The following is a 12,351-nucleotide window of genomic DNA, read 5'->3' as shown; positions in this document are numbered from 1 at the left end:
ATCCAGTAAGGAGTAGGATCTATTTAGGTGTCATTTTTTTTTTTAACTAACATATTAAATGATCTAATTTTAGGAAATTATTTTTTCTGTGGTGTATAAAATAGATTTAAAAGAACATTTTAATCATCTAAATATTACTGAAATGAGTAGGCTGAGAATTAAAGCCCTAAATAGTAAAATACACCCCAGTACAATGTTGGCATCTATCACTCTGTCACTTGTGCCTTCAAGAATTAACACCTAATAGAAGAAAAGTAAATGGTTTTAGCCTATTCATAGTTGTCATTCTTTTTTCATTGCTGAATAGTATTCTATTATATGAATATACCATAGTTTGCTTATCCAGTCTTCTGTTGCTATACTTTGAGTTGTTTCCAGTTTTTACCAATTATCAATAAAGCTGGCATAAACATTGATGTATAACTTTTTTTTTGGTGGACAAATGTTTCTATTCTCTTAGGTGACTATCTTGTTGTCATACTGTAGGTGTATGTTTACCATTAAGAATCATCAAACCATTTCCCAAAGTAGTTTTACCATTTTATGCTCCCACTAGTAATGTAGGAGAGTTCTGGTTTCTCCGTATCCTACTCAATACTTAGTGTTGTTAGTCTTTCCAATTTTAGCCATTTTTTGTGGGTGTGAAATGGCATTTACTGCAGTTTTAATTTGCATTTCCCTGATGACCAATTCCATTGAATACTTTTTAATGTACTTATTGACCATTTATATATCTTCCTTTGTCAAGTCCTGCTCAAGACTTTTGCCCATTAAACAAAATTGTTTTTATCATTGAGTTGTAGGATATTTTTATATAATCTAGAGTTTGTGAATATCAAGAATATTTTCAGATATGTTTATCAAGAGTATTTCCTTCTAGTCCGTGGCTGTCTATTCATTTTCTTAATGGTTACCTTGGAAGCTTTTAATTTTGATCAAGTCTATTTTTTTTTCTATTACAGTGAGTGCTTTCTGTGTCCTAAGAAATCTTTGCCTACTCCAAGAACAGAAAGCTATTTTTTCTTCTAAAAGATACATTTTATTCTAATAGCTTTATAGATTTTGGCTTTCATGTTTCAGTGAAAATTTATCTTGAATTAATTTTTGTGTTTGCAACATGAGGAGTTGAAGTTAATTTTTTCCTCACTGATATCCAGTTATTGGGAATTGACTTCTGATATCAAAACTTAGAATAAAGTAAATTAAATGCTGGAATGCCAATTACATTGTGCTATATAAAGTTATTTGGCTAATCAATACATATTTTTGCTTGAGACATAGTCTTGTAGGTAGGCCCATTGCCAAGACTAAAAGTTAATACTCACCTGCTTCTTGTTGAACTTGAAATTAGAACAAAGCAACCTCCAAAAACTTATCCACTGGATGAAAAAGAAAACTCATGCAAGACTTTTTTTTCTAGATTCCCTCCTGAATGAAATTATGGCAGCAGCAACAACACAAAACCTGATGTGGTCCTGCATGGTTTTATGATGTGTTTCAGTGTCTACAATCACTGCTTGGTTTATATTTTTTGCATGTTGTATCCTTTCTGTTAACATGTGGTAGAAGCTCCTTATTCATGTAAGTATGCTAGTTCCAAAACACAGTGTAGAGTGGTATAAAACTCAGTCTTACTTGGTTGCAATTGACAGACAACCTACCGCAAAGTTGTTTAAGCAAAAAAGGAATTTGATTCAATTATGTAACTTGAGAAGCCCAAGGGTTGAGGCTGGTTAGGCCATATATGTATTGAAAATTTCCCTTAAGTAGAAAAATATTTTTAAACAGTTAAAAAATTTTGGTAATTAAAAAAGAATAGTGGAAGTAGTCCACTGTCCTGAGCTCTCATTCTAGAAAACTAATATTTATAGATTAACATTCTATATTTAAGAACCTATGACATATATATATATATATATATATATATATATATATATATATTTTTTTTTTTTTTTGTGGTATGCGGGCCTCTTACTGTTGTGGCCTCTCCCGTTGCGGAGCACAGGCTCCGGACGCGCAGGCTCAGTGGCCATGGCTCATGGGCCCAGCCGCTCCGTGGCATGTGGGATCTTCCCGGATCGGGACGTGAATTCGTGTCCCCTGCATCGGCAGGCGGACTCTCAACCACTGCGCCACCAGGGAAGCCCTATGACATCTATATTTAAACATCTATATTTAACATTTAGCAAACTATATGGAGACTTAAAAATATACTCTAACAGTCAAAGACAGGACAGATTACTTAAATAAAATTGAGATATCTGTCCCAAATAGTACTCTAGCAATTTGCATCCATTCCCTAAAGAATTATCCCAATTTTAAAAAAAAGAACCCTCATTTGTTAACTCAAATTATTGGTATTTTCTTTCCACATTCAAATTACAATCTAAGAATCAGTTTGCTGAGTTTGGTTTAGTGGGTATTTATTCAGGATTTTTATGAAAGATAAGGAAACAGAGAAGAGGAATTGTGCCGTTCAAATGACCTCTGCAGTCCAGGTGGGACCCAAATGCTTACTTCGCTTCTGAGGTTATTACATTCTTGTTTGCTTTGACATTTAGAGATACTCCATATCTCTCTTTGTGCTGTTTGCAAAAAGCTGAGCTAGTTGAAAAGCACAGATTGACTATATTTCCAATGGTGTTTTGGTCTGCAAGCATTTGTTTCTCAGCCCTGCTGTGTGCTGAGCCAGGGCTGCATGGAGTGGGGTTGTTTCTCCCGGTTGTGCAGCTCCCGGGTGTGCAGACTGGCTGCCTGATGTCGTAGCTGCTAATAATAGCTGCCAACGAACCCTGTCCCTTTCCACTTTACCTGGTCCTCTTTTCATTGGAAAACACTAGCTGTAGCCGCACATAGACTTTTTCCTCTTTTCCTTTCTCCCTCTTACCCCTCCCTAGACCTCTCTGGGCTTTGACGTCACGTGTGCTCCTTTTGGTTGCCATAGCAACCCCATTCCCCAAGCCCTCTGTCTGTCTCCTCTGGTAGGTTCCACAATGGTACAGGCAGCATCACGCTGCACAATGGTTTCCAGACAGTGAAAGAGGGTGATTCAGCAAGCCACTCTTCTTCTTCTTCTTCTTCTCCTTTTTTTAAAACCTCCCCTTCTCTTTTTATTTTTATGGGGGTGGTTGGTGCTTGTTATATGCTTACCTTTTTCCTTTCCTTTTTCATTTTTACACTATTCCTTTTTTCTCCTCAACCCTCAATTCCTAGTGGCTTGAGTGACTTTAGGATTGGCTTTTCTTGGAAATCACCTGTCCATCATTAATTTTAAACAATTTCCCCACCTCCAAAGAATCTATTCCTTATTACAGTTTGGAATGTGGTTAATGAAAAACAAGTAGGGAGGATTTCTGGGGCAAACACTGCTGGATCAGGATCGTAGTTCTCAAGCACGGAATGGTAGGTGGCTCTTTGCTCATTCTGGGTTCTAACCTGTTTTATTTGGAGGGTGGGGGTGATGTCTATTGATTGTTTCTGGTGGGGTGGGAGAGTGAGCATGGAAGAAGGAGGCAGAGATGGGGTGGATAGGAGGTTAATGAAGTGAACTACCTCTGAGGCAAGAAGCCACCAGCCTTTCCTTCTCTGCGGAGCATCTCTCCCCAGACTTGGGCATGTTGAAACCTTTCTGTTTGGAGTGAGGTTTGGCAGAGGGTGGGAGGGAGCATTTTTATTGTGACCAGGGATTTTTAGACTAATGCAGAGCTACAGAAGGGAAGAGAAAACCAGAGAGACAGAGAGAGAGAGAGAAAGAGAGAGAGAGAGAGAGAGAATGAGAAACAGCTGTACTTGTTAGAAGTGCTGACCTCAGTCCCAGATCTAAGAAATGCCATGGGTTCCGTAACACATTAAAAAATCACATCTTTAAGATATGTAGAGTTTAAGTTATTCAAGTTTACTTCCTGAGAGATGTAGCTTAAATAAGTATTTTGGGGCATATTTACATATTTTAGTTCAGGAGTGGTATTTTTAGTTGGAAAACTAATGGCATTACTCTTGCAGAGACGCTCTAGGCTAAATTTGGGCTGGGAAGAGGAACACAGAATGGGGGTCAGGTTAGAGATAAAACATTGGCACTGCAGTTGCATAGGTAAGGGGTCCCTTTAAGAAAGTGATCTAGTCACAGCAGGCAGCATTTGTTTTTTTTTTTCTTCATGGCATGGTTCCCAGGTACTCTGTACTAGGATACTGTGTCCCCTAGAAATGTCAGAGCTCATTTGGGAGAAAAAGATATATCATCAAAAATGAGCATGGCAATGTATTTAGCAGAATTTATGTATTTGTGCCTGCAGCAAAATAAATGTGATTTATTGGAAAATCTTCAAGTAAATCAAGACTAGAGCTATTTAAAGAAAATTACATATATATATTTCTTTTTTCCCTCTCCCTTTAAGTCTAGAGACTGAGTCTCTGTTTTTACCCCCTTAAAGGCATAATTTCCTAGGGTCCTGTAATTTAACCACAGAAAAAGAATGGCTTATCCCATGGCAGTTGGCTCTGAAGCAATCACAAGGTTGTTTACATGGACTGTCTTTGCTGCAGAGCCTGACAGTGTCTTTACAGCAGCCCTGCCTGCTTTGGTGTGTTGACAATAACTTTTATGAACAAACTGGATAGAGTCAGACTAAGTCCTATGGGACAGGCCACAGTTCAGACTGAAGGAAATTGGGTCTAAGTGCACCAGGCATTGCCAACCCAATATCCAATTTCTCCCTCTGTCCCTAGTCTGCTAGTTGTCAGACCCTGAAAGACCTCACAGAATGCTGATCCATGTATTAAAATGGTTGCAGGAAAGGCCTGCATTTCTCTCAGAGAGGCTTCTGTAAATTTTCTGCCTTGGGTGAATTTTTGTGTTATAAATATAGACAGTGATGCTCATGCCCATGAATGAGCTTGCAAGCTTCCGACTCCACTTTGGAGCCATTGGATTATTGGGGCCGGACAGTTTGGATGTAGCAGTTTTGCTGTCTCTGGTATGTATTCCCTCTACCTTGATCTCACTCTTAAAATTGATATAAAGTCCTAGATTATCTTATTTTATCACAGAAAGCAAACTGGATTTTCTCTCCTTCACAACAGCACTGGAAAATCCAATGACAAAGGTGGTATGACCTTAGGTATTAAAGAGGCTTCATGCTTCCTCATTTGTACATCACTCCCTCTTGTTATTGCAAGGAATCTTTAATTTGACAATCTCCTGGTGTTATAAAATCTTCACAGTTTTGGTAAAAAGATTCTTGATGATGGGCAGTAAGAAATGATATGCAGAGTGGGAAAAATCAGCTGCTTCCGGCTTCCTGCTTGCCTGCCCCAGAACAGCATCTGCTGTGGGGAGGAGTGTGTTTGCCACGCTGGAAGCTGGGGCTCATGAACAGATCCCAGAGGGACCAAGTGTGTTTTTGCTGTCATTGTCTGGTACGTCTGCAGCTATTAGTATTTAATGGTTTCAGAATACACGGTCAATAATTTTCAAGGTTAAAATGAACTGAGAATTGATGGCGGATGCCATAAAATATATGTAGATTTTAAAATTACGGGAAAATTCATAGGATTTCCCTTGTTAGTGTATCCTATAGGAATATCATGAGCAAAAGGAATCTGCCTAATTTAAGTAATGTGAAAAAGCCTCCCATATTTAAAGGGAAAGCCTCCCATATTTAAAGGGAAAGCCTCCCATATTTAAAGGTTTTTTTGTGCATGTGTGTGTGACTTTATGTAAATGAATCTTAGTGGAAAAGTCTTTTAATACTGATGATGGATAAAGACGAATTGGGTTTTTCTTGTTAAACATGAGGGCAGATGCTCTCCCTTCCTGCTCTACTTCTGGCTGCAGGTCACATTTGTAACTATAAGACTTTACATGGAATTGGTGTGTTCAAATTGAATGATTGCCTAGGTGCTAATGAGAATAATGGACTCCTTCAATTAGAATAAGAAGTAACAAATTGACATTTTAAATTCTTTCTCTGTTGCCCCTACTATTTCCTCTTGCTATCTCTTTTAAGCTTTTGGTTGGACACTGCAACACTTATGCAAAAAAGAGGCACAAAGTGTCCAGGAATGACAAGAAAGGAGTACAATGCTGTATTTGTTGTAGGCTGAGTGCTTCCTTCCTACCATACCACGCTTGCATCTCTTACACCTTCTTCTGAGGACCAAGGATTCGTGGAAAAAGTTGGGCCTATAGACTACTGGGGGAGATGCTTATTGATAAAGAACAAAATCCATTTTTTTTTTTAGCATATTAGAGATATTTGTTGCATTACATAAGTCTGAGATGAGACACTGCTGCTGATTCAGATAAAAGATCTTGCTGCATATTGATTGAAAGAGAAATTGTAATTTAGAATTGGAGCTTGGATTTTCAGAAATTTACCTATCTGTACATATTCTCATAACCAAGTTATGAGAAAATCTCTATGTTTCAGGTTCTGTTTCTCCCCCCTCTGTTTAATGGAAGAGAACTCCATTTCTAATTGTGAATCTTGGTAGAAACTCTAAATGGAGACTTCAGGTGATATTGAAAATCCTTAAATTGAAAGAAACATTTTTAGTTTGAAAAGTGGACTGCAAGTTTATGATTATTTTTGATAAAGGATTTTCTAGTTGAATTGACATTTTAGATTCATAACAAGCCACTATGGCCTTTCTCACTGATCTTATCCCTGGTGACTATGAGATGTAAAACCCATAGGCTTATAGAACTAATGCTCCTAGGAATGGAAATTAAAGTTTTGAATGGAAAAAGAAAGGACTGAAGTTTCCTTAGAAATGTTTTTAACCCATAGTTACTCCAAAACCCCATATGCACCATAATAAACAGGATTTTTTCTACATTTTGTGTGTGTGTGTGTGTGTAATTGCTTATTCCTGGGCTTCCTGTATTCACTACTAAATTATAATCTCTGTCAGGGACTGACTGTGTCCGCCTGGTGCATAGTAGGGGCACAATCAATATTCCTTGAATGAATGTCTCCCATGCACATAGTTCTCTATATACTATGGGTGAAAGAGTTTGGGAAACTGTAACACAGTTTCTGCCATTTGGGAGCTTATAGTCATTTAGGGTGATGAGGTTAAATAACAAAGTGGTATATGATCAAGTGTCCATACTCAATACATATAATAGGAATTCAGAGGAGAAAGACATTTACCTCCTCTGAAATGGTGGTAGGCCACACTGGGATTGTTGCGGAGAGGGCAGGAAGATCTGGTGTGGGAGGATTTCCAGCAGCAGCAATCGTAAACACTTGGCCTGGAAAGGGACTCTTATTTGGGGCAGAGAGGACGTTTATTTGGGGCATGGTGACCATACTTTTCCAAACTAGAAATCAAAAGCTGTGGGTTGATAATGGGTAGAACATTGGAAACTGGAACAGTCTTGGAGAATCGGTCCGGTATAATGTCGAAAAGTAACAGTAACAGACCGAAGTTACAAACTACTTTTGTAACTAGATCAGATTATGGAAAAACATACATAACAGGTCTCTTTCTAGCTTCAGACCAACTTCAGTGTAGTTTTATTTTACTTCACATACTTCAGAGATTTCCAAACTTCTCCTCCTTTAGCCATAACTCTGTAACCCACTGTTCCAAATGAACCCATTGTTTTTAAATGAGAAGCAGACTGTGCAAACATGTAACAGAGAGCTGTCTCAGTTGAAGCTGAATAGGGTGCCTCCTATCACAAAACCAATCCATATCAACCAAGGTAACAATTACTAATTGGGCTTATATTCAGATTGTAAAATTCTAACTATTCTGTTGTTGGTAACAACCAAGTTCTTGTGTTTGTGATAAATTTGAACAGAGTCAACTACCTTGAGATGTTTTATTCCCTCCCCCTGTGTCCCATCACCCATCACCCATTGTCTTTGGCAGTCTTTTGATTTTCTAAATGCAGGTGAAATTCTTATTGAAATGTTAAAATCAAACTTGGCTGTGTTTTTGCTTTGATTTTAGGCTAGCTTGAGAAACACCAACAGCAGGACCATCTCAGATCTTTGTTATGGCAACTCAGGCAAGAAGCTGTTGAATTAGACCCATTTCCTGTAGATGAGAAACCATACAAGCAGTGGTGAGTTGCAAATTTAAAAATGTTCCTTAGCAGGAAACATGTGATCTATATCACCAATTTAAATAGTGCATGTGATTTACTGTATAGATCGGAAAGAAATACTGCTCCAAATAATGTCAACTAAAGAAGTGAAAGTCAACAGGACAGAAAGCTTAACTGATGGTGTGGTGCTATTAATACCACATGTAGGAGCTACAGGTCTTTAGGTGCATAAGTGCATCGTATAACACCATGATGCTACCACTCTGGATGATACCAGCCTAAGTAAGGTGACTACAATGAATAATTTCATGAGGCTGCATAACAGTTGGGTAACAGTATTTTTCAGTGGCTTTTATTATTTGCAGCATAATTCTATATTTTACTGATTCATCCTCTCTAGGAGAAGAATTGGTTCTGAGCTAAATTATAATGCTTAATTCCTTTTAGGAATATATATATGTATATATAGGGTATATGTAATATATATTAACATAACATTTAGATCTTTAGACATAAGGGAAGAGAAATCAACATCACAGTTTTATAAAGCTCAATTTGTGGACATTTTAGCCTACAAATTCTTTGCTTAATAAAAACAGTATTAAAAATAGATCCAGTTGCTTTGCTAGTTGGAATAATTTTAAAATCTTCTTATTTTATAAAATATCAGCACACACAGGCAGAGTATATTTTTTAATCAAATACTTGATGCTTCATAGTCACCAATGTCAATAATAAATAGATTCCAGCAGAGATGAACTAGTTATAATCCGTCAAACAACATCTTTGAGAAATAAGAGTATGACAGTGGTGCTTGTAAGATTCCAAAAGAAGCTGTTTTGAACTAGTGATCAATATCTCTCTTTCATTTGTTTAGTGGCTTATATAACTCTGAGTATATAGGCTGCCCTATGAATCAATGCATAGCCCATAACTGCAGAGCACTGATGAAATTAACCCTATATGAAATTAACCCTATACTTTCTTCACATCATGATTCTCATTACAGTCTGCTTATAATTATATTGAGAAAGCAGATATAATAGTCATCACTATGCTGTGCGTAATCAATATGTATTAGATGTGTTTGTTATGACTGAGAATCATATGTAATTACCAGTAATCAACAATTTCAATTTAAAAGAAGGGTGATTTTTTATGGCTGAACTTAATATTTTGAGTTATGTGTGCATCCCAGTGATGTAGAAAACATATATTGCCCCATCTTAAACATATATTCATTAAGCAAACATTTATTGAGAATCCATGGTGTAGATATCATCCTTAGCTCTTGGGACAGCTGAAAAAGACAGTACCTGCCTTAAAGGAGCTATGTTTAAAGAATGTGGCACTTATGATAAAGTATGCCATTAAAAAAGAGAGTTATTTCTAAAGAGTGTGGTACTTATCCACTGCTATTAAATGGGTAGGCATTGGGTGATAAAGGAAGTGCAGCAGAGGAGAGTCTAAGACAGATCGGATGGGGATTTGTTAAGGAAGGCTTCCCAGGGGGAGTGATATTTTAGCTGAATGTTAAGGGCAATAAGAGGTTAGCTAGAAGAAGGGGAGCAATGAGAACATTTTTCATGGGCCCAGCAACTTGAGAGAGTCTGGGTGTTTGGGGGCACTAGATGCTATTTACTATGCTGGGGCATAAATGAGGGTGGTAGAGATAAAGCTGAAGAGGGGTACAGGAGATATATCATGAAGGATCTTTTAAACAGAGCTAAGGAGTTTGTATTTTATTCCAAAATGAAGAAGCTTTGAAAGATTTTAAATAGAATGACATGATGAAATTTATTTTTTAGTAAATATCATGTACCTAGAAGAGTGTATAAAACAAATGCAGTTTAAGGAATAATTATAAAGCAAACCTCGCATAACCACCATTCATATTAAGGAGCAGACTCCCAGAAAGCCCTTTGTGCTCCTTTAAGATCACATGCTTTTCCTTTCCCGCTAGAGGTAACCATTACCCTGCCTTTTGTCACGCTTATTCTCTTACTTTTCTTTGTAGGTTTTCAATCTTGTAATCATAGTAGTATATAGTGATATATTCTTAATCACCTGATTTTGTGAAACACTGTAAGATTCTTCCATGTTGATGTATGTAGTTTATTCATGTAACTTATGTAGTATTTTACTCTATGAATATATCCAAATTTACTTAGCCATTATTATGATAGACATTTGGATTATTTCTATATTACTTATGTGTGTGTGTGTGTGTGTATATATATATATATATATATATATATATATATATATATAAAATAACCTGAGTTATTTATGTACTAAGTAAATGTTAAATAAATACATTTACATATAATAATATTAAATATACATATGATACTTTTTATGCACATATATTATTGCTCTGGTATACATGTATAAGAGCTTCTCTAGTATACACATCAAGGAAAGGAACTCCTGAGTTTGGGGGTATGTGCACATTCAGTTTTTCTAAATAATGCCAAATGTTTTCCTCAATTGGTTGCCTGAATTTATATTTCCATCAGCAATATATAAGAAGCTCTATATACTCACCAATACTTGGTTTTTAAGTTCTTAAAATTTGCTGATCAGGTGGGTACCTAATTGTACTCATGGAAGTATTAATTTGCATTGTGCTGACTACTAATAGAAAGCACATCTTTTCATTTTTTATTGGCTATTTGATCTTCCTCTTTTGTAAAGTGCCTGCTCAAGTCTTTATGAGACTTGTCTTTCAAAATAATAACTAGCATTTATTGAGTTCTTACTGTGTATTAAGCACTGTGCTAAGCACTTTACAAACATTTAATCTTCATATCAACCTTATGATTCATAGATAAGGAAACTCAGGTTTAGAGAGGTTAAATAGCTTGCTAACAATCACACAACTATGAAACAGTGTATTTAGCATTTAAGCCCAGGTCTTTCTGACTCCAGAGTTCTTCAATTTCTTGGATAGTGTCTGGAAAGAGATTAGATTAGAGCCAGAGAGAACTTGTAAGGTGCTATTGCAGGAATTCAGCTAAAAAATAATAAGGGCACAAACCAAAGAATCATCAGTAGGACATAAGTACAAAGCAGCTAGACTCAGTAATGAACGTCATGGGTGAAGAAGGGGGAGGATTTTAGAAGTCTCAAGTTTTAAGACCTTTTGGCTAGGTAGATTCAATATTAGTCATACAATGTATATTTATATTCCAGGTGTTGTGGTAGTTTTAAGAATATGTTTTATGATTCCATGATTCAATGAGAGATGAAGTTAATTCACAGTATTATAAAGTTTAGGGTTTAAAGAGACCACAGTGTTTTTTGGGGTCAACTCTTTACTGTTTTAAAATGTGGAACTTGGTGTGAAAAGAGGTTAAGTGTCTTGTTCAAGATCATATGTTACTGTTAGGTTAAGAATAGACACTAAGCTGGCAACGAATGCAAAGAAATAGCAACTTGCTTGATTTTTTACATTAATAAGTTAAAATAAAATCAACCTACTTTATCTCTTAAACATTTCTCACATCAGTTTCCTTTGAAATAAATCTGTTGCTACAGCCAAAATTAGGCCTCATTATCATTGTTAGCAGGTTTACTTAAAGTAGTCTAGCATATTATCTTCTTGCTCATGATTCTACCAGCTCTTATTTGCAGTTGTTACCATGTGACTGCCCTGCTTACTTTGATATGCTCTACGGCCTATGTAATAAATTCCCTTCTACTTAAAATATACCATACTCCCATCCACCTCCAGTTTAGGAATTGATGATTTCTCGAATTGCCTGGGGACACCAGTGTGCTTCAGTCTTATCATGCACTCAAGTGTTTCTTACCTCTGTGATTTACTTCATACTACCTATTCCACCTGTACTCACCCCACCCCTCCTTTACTTAGTCATTATTCATCGTTTAAGACCTTTGCGATTCAAAGAGTGATCTGGGGACCAGCAGCACGGACATTATCTGGGAACTTGATTAGAACTGCAGCATCTCAAGTCCCACCTACATCTACTGACTCAGAATCTTTCAAACAAGATTCTCAAGTGATTTAGTGTTTGGAGGTGCTGCTTAGACTCACTTTAGACTTCATCAGATGTTATCTCCTTCCAGAAACTTTTCCTGACTCCTTCCATTAGGCATTCCTTCCTGGTGTTCCCACCGTAGCCTATGCATGTCTACCTCACTGCATTACCAGTGTGTTTTATTAACTGTTTATGTGTCTGTCTCTCCACCTTAGCCTGTGAGTAATTTGAGCCAAATCTAATTGTCTTTGACTTTTCCATGCCTAGCACAGTGCCTGATACTTGGTA

At 36.8% G+C, this 12,351-nt stretch overlaps 1 protein-coding gene across 6 annotated transcripts in view; it reads left to right on the top strand.

Annotated features, from left to right (window-relative positions):
* The window catches only part of MAPK10 (mitogen-activated protein kinase 10), a 617,840-nt gene that overhangs the window by 266,623 nt on the left and 338,866 nt on the right, over positions 1–12,351 (top strand). For 5 of the 6 annotated variants that reach the window (XM_079919605.1, XM_079919603.1, XM_079919601.1 and 2 more), the window contains exon 2: positions 7,963–8,077. The exons of the other annotated variant lie outside the window; for it this stretch is intronic. The gene's annotated coding sequence lies outside the window, so the exon portion shown is untranslated. The remainder of the gene's footprint in view (positions 1–7,962; positions 8,078–12,351) is intronic. 6 annotated transcript variants of the gene reach the window in all.

Source organism: Stenella coeruleoalba, assembly GCF_951394435.1.
Source record: "Stenella coeruleoalba genome assembly, chromosome: 4".
Classification (NCBI taxonomy): domain Eukaryota; kingdom Metazoa; phylum Chordata; class Mammalia; order Artiodactyla; family Delphinidae; genus Stenella; species Stenella coeruleoalba.
This window is presented reverse-complemented; position numbering and strand designations above follow the sequence as displayed.